This window comes from Lactuca saligna, chromosome 2 (genome assembly GCF_052625555.1).
Source record: "Lactuca saligna cultivar CGN05327 chromosome 2, ASM5262555v1, whole genome shotgun sequence".
In the NCBI taxonomy this organism is placed as follows: domain Eukaryota; kingdom Viridiplantae; phylum Streptophyta; class Magnoliopsida; order Asterales; family Asteraceae; genus Lactuca; species Lactuca saligna.
This window is the reverse complement of record NC_136418.1, coordinates 170,914,379-170,929,109: the sequence shown is the minus strand read 5'-3', so window position 1 is coordinate 170,929,109 and position 14,731 is coordinate 170,914,379. Positions and strand designations below refer to the sequence as shown.

At 38.4% G+C, this 14,731-nt stretch overlaps 1 long non-coding RNA gene and 1 other non-coding gene across 3 annotated transcripts; one reads left to right on the top strand and one right to left on the bottom strand.

The window, feature by feature from the left end:
- Positions 1–358: 358 nt before the first annotated feature.
- On the bottom strand, positions 359–2,316 carry LOC145032759 (uncharacterized). Of its 2 annotated transcripts, none has more exons than XR_013677194.1 (2): positions 2,023–2,316; positions 359–1,537 (listed from the first exon to the last, which is right to left on the bottom strand). It is a non-coding gene; the product is annotated as an uncharacterized LOC145032759 (long non-coding RNA). The 2 variants fall into 2 exon arrangements; XR_013677195.1 differs by having other exon boundaries at positions 359–781.
- Positions 2,317–11,037: 8,721 nt separating this feature from the next.
- Positions 11,038–11,141, top strand: LOC145033104 (U6 spliceosomal RNA). Its single transcript, XR_013677346.1, has one exon. It is a non-coding gene; the product is annotated as a U6 spliceosomal RNA (small nuclear RNA).
- Positions 11,142–14,731: the final 3,590 nt, after the last annotated feature.

Here is a 14,731-nt window from a genome sequence, read left to right as displayed (position 1 = left end):
CAGATTCTTGCATTTTTTTTCAATTCCTTATGCTCAGCCACAGAAGTGGATTTTTAATTCAAATAGCTATTAATTAGTTTAATGATAGTGACTGTGTAACAAGAAGAATATACGAGGATGTATAATTAATTAACTGCTTAACTAATTAGCAGGTTATATGACAGGAGTTTATTCCCTTACGCACTTTTATTTAGAAATAAGTGAAGTGCAAACGCCCCGTTGCTAATGCAGTCGTGCATGTACAACACAAAACGACCTTGTTTTTAAAACTTTTTAAAAAGTTGTATAACAAAACATTGTGTTATTTATTTTTACATCATTATCATAGCTTTTATGCAGTAGTACTGTTACAACGAGCTTGAAAATACAATGTCAGATTTTTCAAATTACAAATAAACGAAAGAGCCATCAAATTGTATCCCCAACAAGGCCATTTACATAATGGTTAGTTAAGAAAACGTCTGCACAACTGCATCAGTGACTGTGTAATTACATATAATGTTTTTTATTTAAATTAAAATGAAGATATATATATATATATATATATATATATATATATATATATATATATATATATATATATATATATATATATATATATATATATATTACACACACACACGTAAAGAGATTGAATAACCAAAATCGAGGAAGCGCAGCTGGAGTTTGAAGCTATCACCATCATCTAGTACCATGAGAGTCAATAATTTGGAGCAAACAATACTACAACCACATGTTCTTCCTTCCAATAAAATTCGCTAGACATGCCTTCCAACTTTTTCTGTTATTCAAGATTTTTTGCAATCGATTCATTGAACAAATTAAAAGAAACTTACTGTAAACTAGAGAATATTTTTTCTAATTTCTATGAGTATATATGGTTTATGCGAAGAACCGTAAACATCAAATCTTGCCATGATGCTTATGTGACGGAGTTAACAGTTTAAAACACATGACTTGGGGAAACTCTCGATTTCCCTGTCAAGTTCAAACGAATATGCGTATTATATATATGTCTCTATCATCACAACAGTTAACCACATTTAGAACCCTCAGTCGTCTCAAATTATTATTCATGTTTTTGAAATCATGATGAGAACTTACTCGATATACTCCACTATTAAGAATTAATATAGTGACGCTTGTATTATATATTAAGCAAATTAGGTGCGTTAGATTTACTTTTCTTGTATTACATATAAGGAAATAAAACAAGATGCCGAGATTGAACACTATTTCAACATTCACATTAACCAGAAGATTGGTGATCAGATCACTGCAATCGAAATCAATCCAACTTAATTTTCAGATGCGCTTCTTCTCTTTAAGGTTATCCGGTGACATACCGGTGAAAAGGTAATGAAGAGGAAGTGAAGAGAAAGCAACATCATCATCTAACCATTCCACAACAATTTCAGTAGGTGGTGGAAATGGTGTTTAAAAGCGAACAATAGAATCATGCCCTTTACGCGTGGGAAAGTCGGCCACGTCAGCTTTGACGTGTAAGAAGGTTTTCCATACACGGGCAGATCTGTAACTGAGGCACCAAAAGAAAAACAAAAATCTTCTGATCTCATATAAACTACTAATTCATGAAGATTATGAAAACTTAAAAGACGCCCAGATATGATTTTTAAATAAATAAGTACGAATTAGATGACATCACCGGTTTCTATCAGCAGATCCTGTAATTCAATGGTGTTGTTCTTCTTCAGAGAACGAGATAGTTTGTAAAGGTGTATATATGTGCGTTATACGGTTTCTGTTTCTGTTTCTTAATCTTGGACAATATTGTTAGAGCCTATTAAGATCTCATCATATATCCGCAAAACACCATTAAATTACATTAGCAAGAGAAACTTAATTAACCAAAAGATCGGTCATAAGAACAACAATAGCACTTTTTATCGATCCAAGGCTACTTTATATTGACTATAGACATAAGAAAAATCATGATGGGCTTAATTAATAATATGATAAAGCATACAGAAACACACACGTACGGAAATTAATAACGTTTACCTTTCTATATAAGATTCAGCGCAACCGTAGTAAATGGAATGTAGTCGATTGATTTCTGATGCAGCATCATCAAGATTCTCATTACCCATTGACCAAAAACTTATCTAGAGTTGAATATTGGCATGTGAATCTTGAAGATGCCGCACCAGTAATCAATGACTTTCGTGGTTTTGAAAATTGAAAGGTGTTGGGCAGAAGAAACGGAAGGAGATGAAGAAGGAGCAAAACCTAGTTGGCATGTTATGATTGGGTTTGAGGCAGAGAAACCCTAGTCGTGTGTGGGAAGGATCAAGAGTGGATGGAATGAAGAAAGGGTTAGGGTTAGGAGAAGAGGTTATATAGTGGTAAATGTGTATGGAAAGTGGGGCCCAATGACTTGGCATCCAATTTTAGGCGACTCAGATTGGACCTGCTTAAGATTCTCTTTATATAATATAATCTTTACCACAGCTATCCTAGGCTCAAATGTTTGGTAGTTCAAATATCATCTCGATATAGATACGAGACCGTGTGTTACATTAGTGTTTTTATTTTAATTAATATAAAGTGGTAATCTTTACATATTTTTTAGTAATAATTTATATAAATACAATGTTTTTTTTACTATTTCAATAAGTAACTGTTGAATGTGATCTTGTACGAAGCATTATGGTGTATATGGAATGATAGAAATAAAAGGGTTTTCAATAACATTCCTTTTGACATGGCTTTTGTCACGGCAAACACAATGGAAATGATGAAGTCCATAACTTTCATTTGGTGCAAACATAGATGATTGCTTAAGAATATGATTGCAAACATAGATGATTGCTTAAGAGTATGATATCATTTTCTTTGTTTATAATATTTTATGGTTTTCTTATGTAATCATTTTTCAAGTTCTGTACTTGTACTTTTCCCCACATTGTCTTGATGTGAGTTTTTAATATATTCGCCGTTTCTAATTTTTTTTCCAATAAGAAACAGATCGAGGCTATTCTGGGCCCGATGGAGGGTTAGGGAAGATTCGGTCATTAAGTAACAGATCTGGTGTGTGGGGTAAAATTTCTAAAATTACTCTATCCTTAGGAAAATGTAACATAACCCTCAATGATCACTTCATAGTTCAAGATGAGAATTGAAAATAAGCCAAGGGTATGTTCACCGTATCATCCATGAGAAGACTCGTAGATAGTGAATACTTAGATCACAATCCAATCAAAACGGTTTAGAATAATCTAGCACCTCGGAAAGTGAATGTCCTCATTTGGAGGGCGAGACGCAATGGATTTCCCACTCGTCTAAACCTTGCTCATAGAGGCATCAACGTAGGATATGGCTTCTATCCCATCTGTAATGTGTTCCAGGAAAATGAGAATCACCTATTTTAGAATGTCTATGGTAAAAGAAGTTGCAGCTCACACAAACCTCTGTTGGCCGGTTATCCCAATCGATCCATGATCGATCGATGAGATGCTTGATATCACTTATAGTTCGTTATGCAGAACCACAATGGGTAGTGTGAAGTCTGTTGTTATTTTTGCTCTCATTTTGGGTCCTTTGGTGTTATAAGGATGATCGGATCTTCAGCAACAAGGTTAAGCAAGTCAAAATCTTAGCGAGTGAAGTGCAAGTTTATGTTTATTTCTCGCTTAAAAATAGAAGTGGAAAAGGTAATCAAATCAAATGGCTTGATTGATATACTAACCCGTCTCAGGTATGCTTGTAACTTTCTTCTAGCCACTCTTAATTTCTATAATAAAAACTTTCTTGCTATTAAAAAAATAATAATAAATAAATAATAAAAATGAACGTACTTATAAAAGGATGATGAAAATAATGATTTAAACATTAAACATTATTTAATTTATAATTAATAAATATATACAGACAAAATGATAAATAAATAAGTTAATATATAATAATAAAAACAACTATTGAAGTATTGTCACTTATTTTTATGAATCATAAGTTGTCAAAGACTTTCTTGAATACAACACTATATGTCGTATGGGTTAGTTTCCAATCTTTATCTGAAATTAATATTTTTAATCCATCTTTACTTTTAACACTTGACAATGCAACATACATCTGTCAGTATGTAAGTAGTGGGTGTCCCAAAAGCAATAACACCTTCGATAGTGACTATCATTAAGACTTATTTATTATCATAGTATAACATACAACCAATGAAAACTGTCTTTATGAGATAGGTTTTATTGGTTAAAAAATCATGTGGCGGAAAATAACTTAACCCTGAAGTTCACAAGCAATCTAATTGGATCTATGTTTTCACTATTGAAGCTTATAAATTATGAACATCAAAAGAACACTATATAAACCCTAATTAATTTTGAAAAACATAAAAATGTTAGTGTTTACATACCTTTTAGTTGTTGCTGTTAATAACTAATCGAAACCTTCTTCAAGAGTTCTAGGAAGCAAGTACCAAAAACCTTGTGCCTCTGATGGTTCACACTAAAACCCTAGCGACTAGGAAACTTGAAGAGAGATGAGAGGGGATGTATAATTTCGACTATGCTCTTGAGAGAAGTGATGGACGAAAATATGAAGAGGTAAGGATCTAATGTAACACCCCCCTCTAGCATGTATCACAATATTATCCACTTTAGGCCACTTGACACGAGGACTTCCCAGGGGGTCACCCATCCCAGTACTACTCCCGTCCGAGCACGGTTAACTGCAGAGTTTTTGTGGGATCTGCTGCCCTCACGCATTAAAACGTGTTGTGACAAGGAAGGTATCCACACACTGTAACACCGTTTACATGTCATTTTACATAAACACCATTTAATATTTAACAAGTTTTCAAAAATTATAAAAATCCAGGATCCCCATTCGTGACTCTTTTCTCTTGTGTGTGTACAATCGAGCCGTCGCCTTCTCGCAATCAAGATAAGAACCTGAAACACATAACACATAACACGGTAAGCACGAAGCTTAGTGAGTTCCCCAAAATACCACATACAACACATATTAGCCCCTCGAGGCTATAACTCTGTATAACCCTCTGGTCAATGTGTCTCAGTGGGACCCTCTAGTCCGATAACTCTGTGGACCCTCTGGTCCTAACTCTGTGGACCTTGCGGTCCTAACTCTGTAAACTCTGAATAATACATAGCAAAAATCACATAGAAATAATGCGGTGTACATCATATAAATAGCATACAAGATACTCTGTCACATAACTCTAATTACCACTCTTGGTAAAGTATAGTGAGAAGACTCACCTTAGTTGACGGCTACAAATTCCTACACTCGTATCCATTGCACAACGACTCTATACCTACTAATCCGAACAAGATCATTCTCAGATAACATTCAGAGTTATACCCAAAGCATAAGGCCCAATCTAATAGGCGCTATAAGGCCCAACTCAACAACTCCTTAGGCCCAACAGGGAAACCCATCAAGGCCCAAAATAGCAAAACCCGTCCTTAAGAACAAGTCCAATTCCAAAGCCCACAACTTTACTGTTCAGACGAATGTGCGACGCTCATGAGCGAAACGCACGACGTTCGTCACCGAATCTCTGACGGGGACTCAGGCCAGAACACGTTGCGTTCCGAGAGATCACGCACGACATTCCTGGCGAAACTCCAATTCTTGTTTTAATGACTTAATCCATTAAGTCCTTTCACCTAATACTCAGATTTGGTCCAATAAGGCATTTCTTAACATAAAGTTCCCAACTTTATGCCTTGACATGGCTAAATGTTCTAAAACCCAAACCCAATCTTTTAACACAAAAACCCAAACTTCATAATCCTTTGCATGGATAGAAGGAATGGACCAATATCACAATTTTATAACTTGGAACACTCAAATACCTCAGAAAAGACAACTCAAATGGTCTAGAGTAGCCCATACTCATAAAGACCAAAGCTTTGGGACAAAAAGCACGTAAAACCCACAACTATCTAGATCAAACACATGATTCACCAAGATGGAAACTTGATACCTCTAGAAGTTTGCAAAATTGATGAAGGTTCTAGATCTAGAAGCTTTACCCCATCCATAGCTTGATTACCAAGTTCCTTCTTCTTCAAGGGCCAAACATAAAGAGTCACAACCCAACTAGATCCACGTAATAAAGCCACTAAGATTCAAACTTTATACTTTATGGAGCTAGATCCATATGCTTAGGGCTTAGATCCACAAACTCCAAACCAAGGAATGCTTCCTCAAGAAACTCCTTCTTCCTCAATAAGCACCAAAACCCTCTTATTCACCAAAAAGTTTAAGAATCACTCAAATGGAGGCTAGGGTTTTGTTCTTAGGGTTGGAGGGGATGGAGACTGAAGAATGGAAGAGGTTTGGGTCCATAATGATGCTTATAAAGGGGCCAAACCCTAAAAACGAATCTTTGAAACAGCTCAACGAATGCCCTGCGTTCCCATCTTAGCCCGCGTCACTTTTCCCTTGAACGACATGCGTTCCCATCTGGTACGCACCGTGTACCCGGTTTGGCCCAAAACCCTGATAACTTTAAATGGTTATAACTTCTTCGTTATAACTGCGTTTTTGACGTTCTTTATATCCATGGAAAGGTAACTTTAAATGGTTATATCAACCTTATTTTTCCTGAAATCCACTCGAACTAAAATCGAAAATTCAAGAAAGGCCTGAACCAACACCTTTACCGATACCCTAGGGGTCTAAAGCACAACTCAAACCCTTTATCACACAACCCACCTTATCCATATCCAAGAAGGGACTAAACCCTCCTCCTTCAAGACCTCAAAACCCTCTCATACTCAGATTACGACCCACGAGACATGAATCTCAAAACGACCCAAAATAGGATGTTACAATTCTCCTCCTCTTAAATTTGATTTCTCCCTCGAAATCGCTCATTGTCAATACTCAGATCAAATCAACAACCCAATAAGTGCATCCAAAAAAAATCAAAACATAAAACGATCTCCCCAAGACAACTGAAACCAATCAGAACGCTTTTGAAGAATGAACCTCAATACCATGTCCTCAAAAACTAAATGAAAACCTGCTGATCCACAAGGAAACCAAAGCCATACACAAGGCTACCCCTAACAGTTGGACCGCCAAGGCTACCCTAGGACACCAGGCAAAACGACTCCACAGTCGTTCAATTCAACCGAGCTGTCTTATCCAATCACAATGTACATACAATCTCTAAGTTCGCTTTACCCCAAGCGAAAACTACAATCCCAACTGAAATCGTCTCACCCTCGACCTCTGTCATCTACTACTCATTAGTTCCACCCGTCTCGTGATTCTTCACTTACAAACGAATTGACCCACTCAAGTTTATGAAATCAGATATCACACAATACCCCTCAAAATGGAACCCATCACTGAATCCGGAATCTCATTCGCTTGCTCAACTCACCACCCAAGCCAAAATCAAACTCAAGCGTCTGTTTCAACACAGAATTAGAACCTCTAGTCCCCATAAAGCACTCAGCTCATGATCCATGATCCGCAACCCACGTATACACCACTCCTCCAATTCCCTTCGGTTGCGATAACTACGAATCAACTCAAAATATAACAAATCCTAACAAATATGGAGACCTCGTTCTCTCCCTTGGTTCAACCACCAAGATCCTACAGACGCAATTGATAAGGCTACACAAGCATAAGAATTCTTCTGCGTCATGCTCTGGCTGGTGAAAACTACGACTCTCCGTAATTCCACAACACTCTCCCTCTGACCAGTGAAAGCTACGGGTCCCCGCAGTTCCATAATGTTCCCTCACTGCTTGGCAAGTACCATAGCTCCCTGTGGTATCGCCACCCCATCTCACTGCCTGGTGGATACTACAGCTCCCCGCAGTATCACCACACCCTCTTGTTGATTGGTGAAGACTACGGCTCCCCGTAGTGTCACCACACCCTCTCTCTCTCTCTAACTGGTGAATACTACGGCTCCCCGCAGTATCACCACACCCTCTCATACTAACTCATGGATGTTGCATCTCCCTGCAGCCTTACAATACTTTCTCTTACCATCCTACAGTCTCATCCTCAAGTTGACGCCACACTCTGCATCCATTAATGAATGTTCCGCGGATAATCATAGATATATGCTCACACACCCATCCATAAATAAGCATCATTAATCCTGACGGCTATCATCATGGAAAAAAAACTCCTTCTCTCACTGCAATTCACATTCTTAAATAATCTCGTTTGACATCAATCAGCCGAAGATCTCCCAATGGAACCATAGATACTTGCTACACCTCTTGCGATCTCTTAACGCAGAACTCAAATAATCTGGAATTAAGGAAATCATACTCGGATACCTCGGTACACTATCACAGAAACTCACGATGTCCTACCTCAACCACTGATCTCCTACTTACGGCATCATACACAGATGCATCAATGCATTCCTTCAGAATCTTGTAACTACTCTTCATTTCGCACAGCACACAACTTCAGAATATTCCAACTCTTACGGACGAATCGCCAACGACTTAGAACGCATTGACGAACATCCAAAAATTCCTCCTCCATTGCTCCAACCCATGCAAGTATACACATACCGACCCTGGAGTTGGTTGCGCAATCCACTTCTACCCTTTCCAAAATGCACATAAGAACCTGTACGCTAAGCCCGAAGTTCTTCACCGCCAAAACTATTCTTTTGACCCAATCGCCTCGAATTTTACCATTACAACCTTGAAGAATTTCTAATCACCACATAGTATATGTCCAATGGCCACCCACCATGGGGACACTCGTCCTTTCCTGAACATGTACATCCTGCATTACCTTGCTCTGCACTTTGCCTCGGCCACCAATAACCCTGGTCTCATGCATTCGAACAACAAGTCTAGATAACCGTTTCTCTAACCTCACTTGAACGAATAAATGATACCCCTTTCTAGAAACCAGTTCTCCCCCACTCAACGTTCAAACAATCACCAATTGCACATCCGCAATCTGCTCAGTAAATTGTCTCATCAGTTATGTCACACTTGACTCTTGAACGTATTACACAATCATCCTAGAGCCTTCCCAAAGGAAACCAACCAATCTCCAAATATCCCGTCCCTGACAAAATCTCAAAATACTCCCCACGTGACTGATCAGAGCTCACAACTCAACTAATCAGACGAACGCGTGGCGCTCATGAGCGGAACGTACGACGTTTGTCGCCGAATTTTTGACAGGGACTTAGGCTGGAACGCGATGCGTTCCAAGAGATTACGCACGACGTTCCTGGCAAAACTCCAATTCTTATTTTAATGACTTAATCCATTAAGTCCTTTCACCCAATAATCAGATCTGGTCCAAGAAGGCATTTCTTAACATAAAGTTCCCAACTTTTTGCCTTGACATGGCTAAATGTTCTAAAACCCAAACCCAATCTTTTAACACAAAAACCCAAACTTCATAATCCTTTGCATGGATAGAAGGAATGGACCAATATCACATTTTTATGACTTGGAACACTCAAATACCTCAGAAAAGACAACTCAAATGGTCTAGAGTAGCCCATACTCATAAAGACCAAAGCTTTGGGACAAAAAGCACATAAAACCCACAACTAGCTAGATCAAACACATGATTCACCAAGATGGAAACTTGATACCTTTAGAAGTTTGCAAACTTGATGAAGGTTCTGGATCTAGAAGCTTTACCCCATCCATAGCTTGATCACCAAGTTCCTTCTTCTTCAAGGGCCAAACATAAGGAGTCACAACCCAACTAGATCCACATGAGAAAGCCACCAAGATTCAAACTTTCTAATTTTTGGAGCTAGATCCATATGATTAGGGCTAGATCCACAAACTCCAAGCCAAGCAATGCTTCCTCAATAAATTCCTTCTTCCTCAATAAGCACCAAAACCCTATTTTTCACCAAAAAGTCAAAGAATCACTCAAATAGAGGCTAGGGTTTCGTTCTTAGGGTTGGAGGGGATGGAGGCTGAAGAATGGAAGAGGTTTGGGTCCATAATGATGCTTATAAAGGGGCCAAATCCTAAAAACGAGTCTTTGAAACAGCTCAGCGAACGCCCTGTGTTCCCATCTTAGCTCGCGTCACTTTTCCCTCGAACTCCATGCGTTCCCATCTGGTACGCCCCACGTACCCGGTTCGGCCCAAAACCCTCATAACTTCAAATGGTCATAACTTCTTCGTTATAACCCCGTTTTTGACGTTCTTTAGATCAACGAAAAGGTAACGAGAAGCCCTACACTTCTATCAACCTTATTTTTCCTAAAATCCACTAGAACTAAAATACAAAATTCAAGAGAGGTCTGAACCAACACCTTTACCGATACCCTAGGGGTATAAAGCACAATTCGAACCCTTTTATCACACAACCCACCTTATCCATATCCAAGAAGGGCCTAAAGCCTTCTCCTTCAAGACCTCAAAACCCTCTTATACTCAAATTACGACCCATGAGCCTTGAATATCAAAACGATCCGAAACAGGATGTTACACACACCCTTATAAGGAAATGTTTTGTTCTCCTTCCAAGCCGATGTAGGATCCAGTATAACCCACCTTCACCCCCAAAATAGGGTTTGACGTCCCTATCGAACACATCGGCCTGTACCCTAGCTCTGATACCATTTGTAACACCCTCCTCTAGAAAGTATCACAATATTGTCCGCTTTGGGCCACTCGACAGGAGGACTTCCCAAGGGGTCACCCATCCCGGTACTACTCCCGCCTGAGCACACTTAACTGCAGAGTTCTTATGGGATCTGTTGCCCTCATGGCTTAAAAACGCGTTATGACAAGGAAGGTATCTACACACTTCATAAGGAAATGTTTTGTTCTCCTTCCAAGCTGATGTAGGATTAGGTACTAGCCACCTTCACCCCTCTTTTGGGCCACTCGGCTCGAGGACTTCCCAGGAGGTCACCCATCCCGATACTACTCCAACCTGAGCATGCTTAACTGCAGAGTTCTGATGGGATCTGCTGCCCTCACGACTTTAAAATGGGTTGTGATAAGGAAGGTATCCACACCCCTTATAAGGAAATATTTCATTCTCCTTCTAAGCTGATGTAGGATTCGGGGACATTCGATAAAATTGGAACAATACAAAGAAGATTAGCATGACCCATGCGCAAGGATGACACACACAAATCGAGAAATAGTATTAGAGCTGGAACACGAGTCGATGTGCTCGACGACGAGGTTGAACCCTATAGTGGGAGGTGAAATTGGGTTGCACGTGATCCCACATCAGCTTGGAAGGAGTACAAAGCATTTCCATAAATAGGATGTGGATACCTTCCTTGTCACAACGCGTTCTAAAGTCGTGAGGGCAACATATCCCATAAGAACTTTGCATTTAATCGTGCCTGGACAAGGGCAATTCGGGGATGGGTGACCCCTTGGGAAGTTTTCATGCTGGGATCCCAAAGCGGACAATAATGTGATACGTGCTAAAGGGGTTTGAAATGTCCAAAAAATACATGCCAAAATTTTTATTTTAAAACATTAAAGAAGAACCCATAACTCATAAAATAACATAATAAAATCACATGTCATGTATCTCAAACATTATATCAAAATACTGTATCAAAATCATGTATCAAAATATCACAGCCTAAAATATCCCAGGCTGAAAACTGTGGTGTATGACATGCAGTCATCCTGAGTTTTTCTCCTTTCTACCTGAAACCAAAACTAAAAACTGTAATCACGAAGCTTATTGAGTCTCCCCACACTACCACCTGCCATACAAATAACACATAACATAAACTTTGGGACTTCGCCCAGTTGCATCGTGACAAATCCGACATCGGGCTCTTGCTCGACATCAGGCCTCGCTCGGCATCGGGTTTGCCCCAGCATACGCACAACATATCATATACTATAAGCACATAACATAAGCCTATAACATTCATCGGACTTACCCCGACATCGGACCGAAGCCTAGAACAAATAACGCATAACATGCATGAATTACAAAGACATCAAGCATACATAAACACTTCTCGGGACCGCCTCGGCATCGAACCGAAGTTCAAAATACATAATCTGTATCGGGCTAACCCCAACATCAGACCAAAGTCCGGAACACATAATTTGCATCGGGCTAACCCCAACATCGTACCGAAGTCCAGTATACACTATAATACATAAACATGTCGACATGGTGCCTTCGACTCGTTCCTACTGGAGGAAAAACTCACCTTTCAAACGAGAGCTGTGAAATAAGGCTAAAACTAACCTTCATAAATTATTTACTCCTTGCAAAATCTAACAAGGCGGGTAGGTTAGCTACACCTGATTCCACATCAGCTAGGAAGGAGAACTAAGCATTCCTTATAAGGGGTATGGATACCTTCCCTAACACAACATGTTTTAAAGTCATGAGGGCAGCAGATCCCATAAGAAATATGTAGTAAAGCGTGCTCGGATAGGAGTAGTACCGGGATGGGTGACCCCCTAGGAAGTCCTCGTGCCGAGTTGCCCAAAGTGGACAATATTGTGATACGTGCTAGATGGGTGTTACAAATGGTATCAAAGCTGGGGAATGGGTCGATGTGTTCGATGTGGACGTCGAACCCTATAATGGTGGGTGAAGGTGTGTTAGACCTGGTCCTATATTGGTTGGGAAGGAGAACTAAGAACTCCTTATAAGGGGTGTGAGTACCTCCCCTAACACAACGTGTTTTAACGTTGTGAAGGCAGCAAATCCCAAAAGAACTCTGCAGTTAAGCGTTCATGGGCATGAGCAATCCAGGGATGGGTGACCCCTTGGTAGGTTTTCATGCTAGGAGCCCAAATCGGACAATATTATGATACGTGTCGGAGGGGGATGTTAAAAATGAAGGTGGGTTAGACCTGATCCCACATCTGTTGGGAAGGAGAACTAAGCATTCCTTATAAGTTGTGTGGATACCTTTCCTAACACAATACATTTTAAAGTCGTGAGGGCATCATATCCCATAAGAACTCTACAGTTAAGCGTGCTCGGGCGGGAGTAGTACCGGGATGGGTGCCCCCTGGGAAGTCCTCGTGCTGAGTGGCCCAAAGCAGACAATATAATGATACGTGCTAGAGGGGGTGTTACATCCAATTTAAATATAATATTATTGTTTTAAATTAGGCAATTATCGTTATTCCCTAATTATCTTCAAAATATATTCTAGAAACTCTAGAATACTCCTCCCAAAACCATCCATCCCTTATGGGGAATGTTCTAGACCCTTTTTTCCAACTATTGAACAATTATATCTTATGACATTCCTCTTTTAATTAATCTAATTAATTCTAAATTAATTATAATTAATTTCTGATTAGTTATTAATTAAACAATATTATTTCTAATTAATATATTATTCTCAAAATATATTAATAAATCATTTATTGTTATTTATTAACCATATAATAAATCAATAAATCATTCTCTCTCTCTCTCTAAAAGTATTCGTATTCAATTACTAGGTTTGAGGATAACCCAAACATAATTTACCAATAGTTCAAGTATATACCAATTTAGTTATTGAATTAGACACTTAATTCAACAGTCTCACATTTTGATACGTCTATAACTACAATTGCTAGTATAACTTCTAAAATAACAGAAATGGTGCTTATCAATGCAACTCCAGTCTCTAATGTGATCAAACATTAGTCCTAAGATAAGTGTTCAAATATTCTTTCGTTCTACAAGATAATGTATGAACATGATACATAAATTAGAATCATTCTCATTGTTGAAAATTATGTTTCCTAATTTCCCAATTTGTGATGACCTCATAAGACTTACTAATTGAGCACATTAATTTATTCATAATTGGACCCAACACTATAAGTCAACACGATATCACCATGGGGGCCAAAGATATAGCTTTTCCCGTTAGGGAAAAAGGAAAGAATAAACTTTAACTCTTCTGTTTATATCCTTTACTCACCAAATCATACATGACACTGCGTTTTATAATATCAAGTTATTACCGTGTTTTCACAATACCAATGTACAACCGACTTGTAAATTACAAATCATATATCTCCATTTCAAGAATATAAGATCTTATCGTCTCATAATTACTCGTTATATAATCCATAATATAATTCTTTGAGCGTGTGTTTATCCAATACTCAAATCTCTATTTTCTAAGTACTCATGAATCAATCAACACGATTGCTATGTCTAATCTCTTTAGACAATATACAATCCAATTCATGACAATCTTCATTCACTACTTACTTCCTAAAGTATGAGTGACCATGGATCTTCGAATAATCAAATTATTTATAATGTAAAACATGCAAAATGAAACACAAGAATAAATAATTGACAAAGGAATTAAACAAACTCATAAATAATCTCTATTATTCAATCACTAAAAATCAATTACATTTATCCTGTTACAAGTTTCAAACAAATTATCTAACTACTAAAACTAATGTCATCTATCAAATCAATGCTCCTAGCATGTTGACGATGCTTAACCCTACTCAGAGCCTTTGTCAAACGATCTACAAGATTGTATTCTGACGAAACTCTATTTATTATGACATGACATTCTTTAACTCTATGTCTGATATAATGGTACTTTCTGTCGATATGTACAGACTTACCGTGATCTCTGGGTTCTTTCGTGTGACAACTGTAAATTTTGAATCAAACAAAGTCAACAAATCAACCAAGCCAACTCGACTTGTATTAGGATTTTAGGATTAACGTGATGTTTCCTAATGTTCCTAGTGTACAACTTACAAGTTATAATACAAAGTACC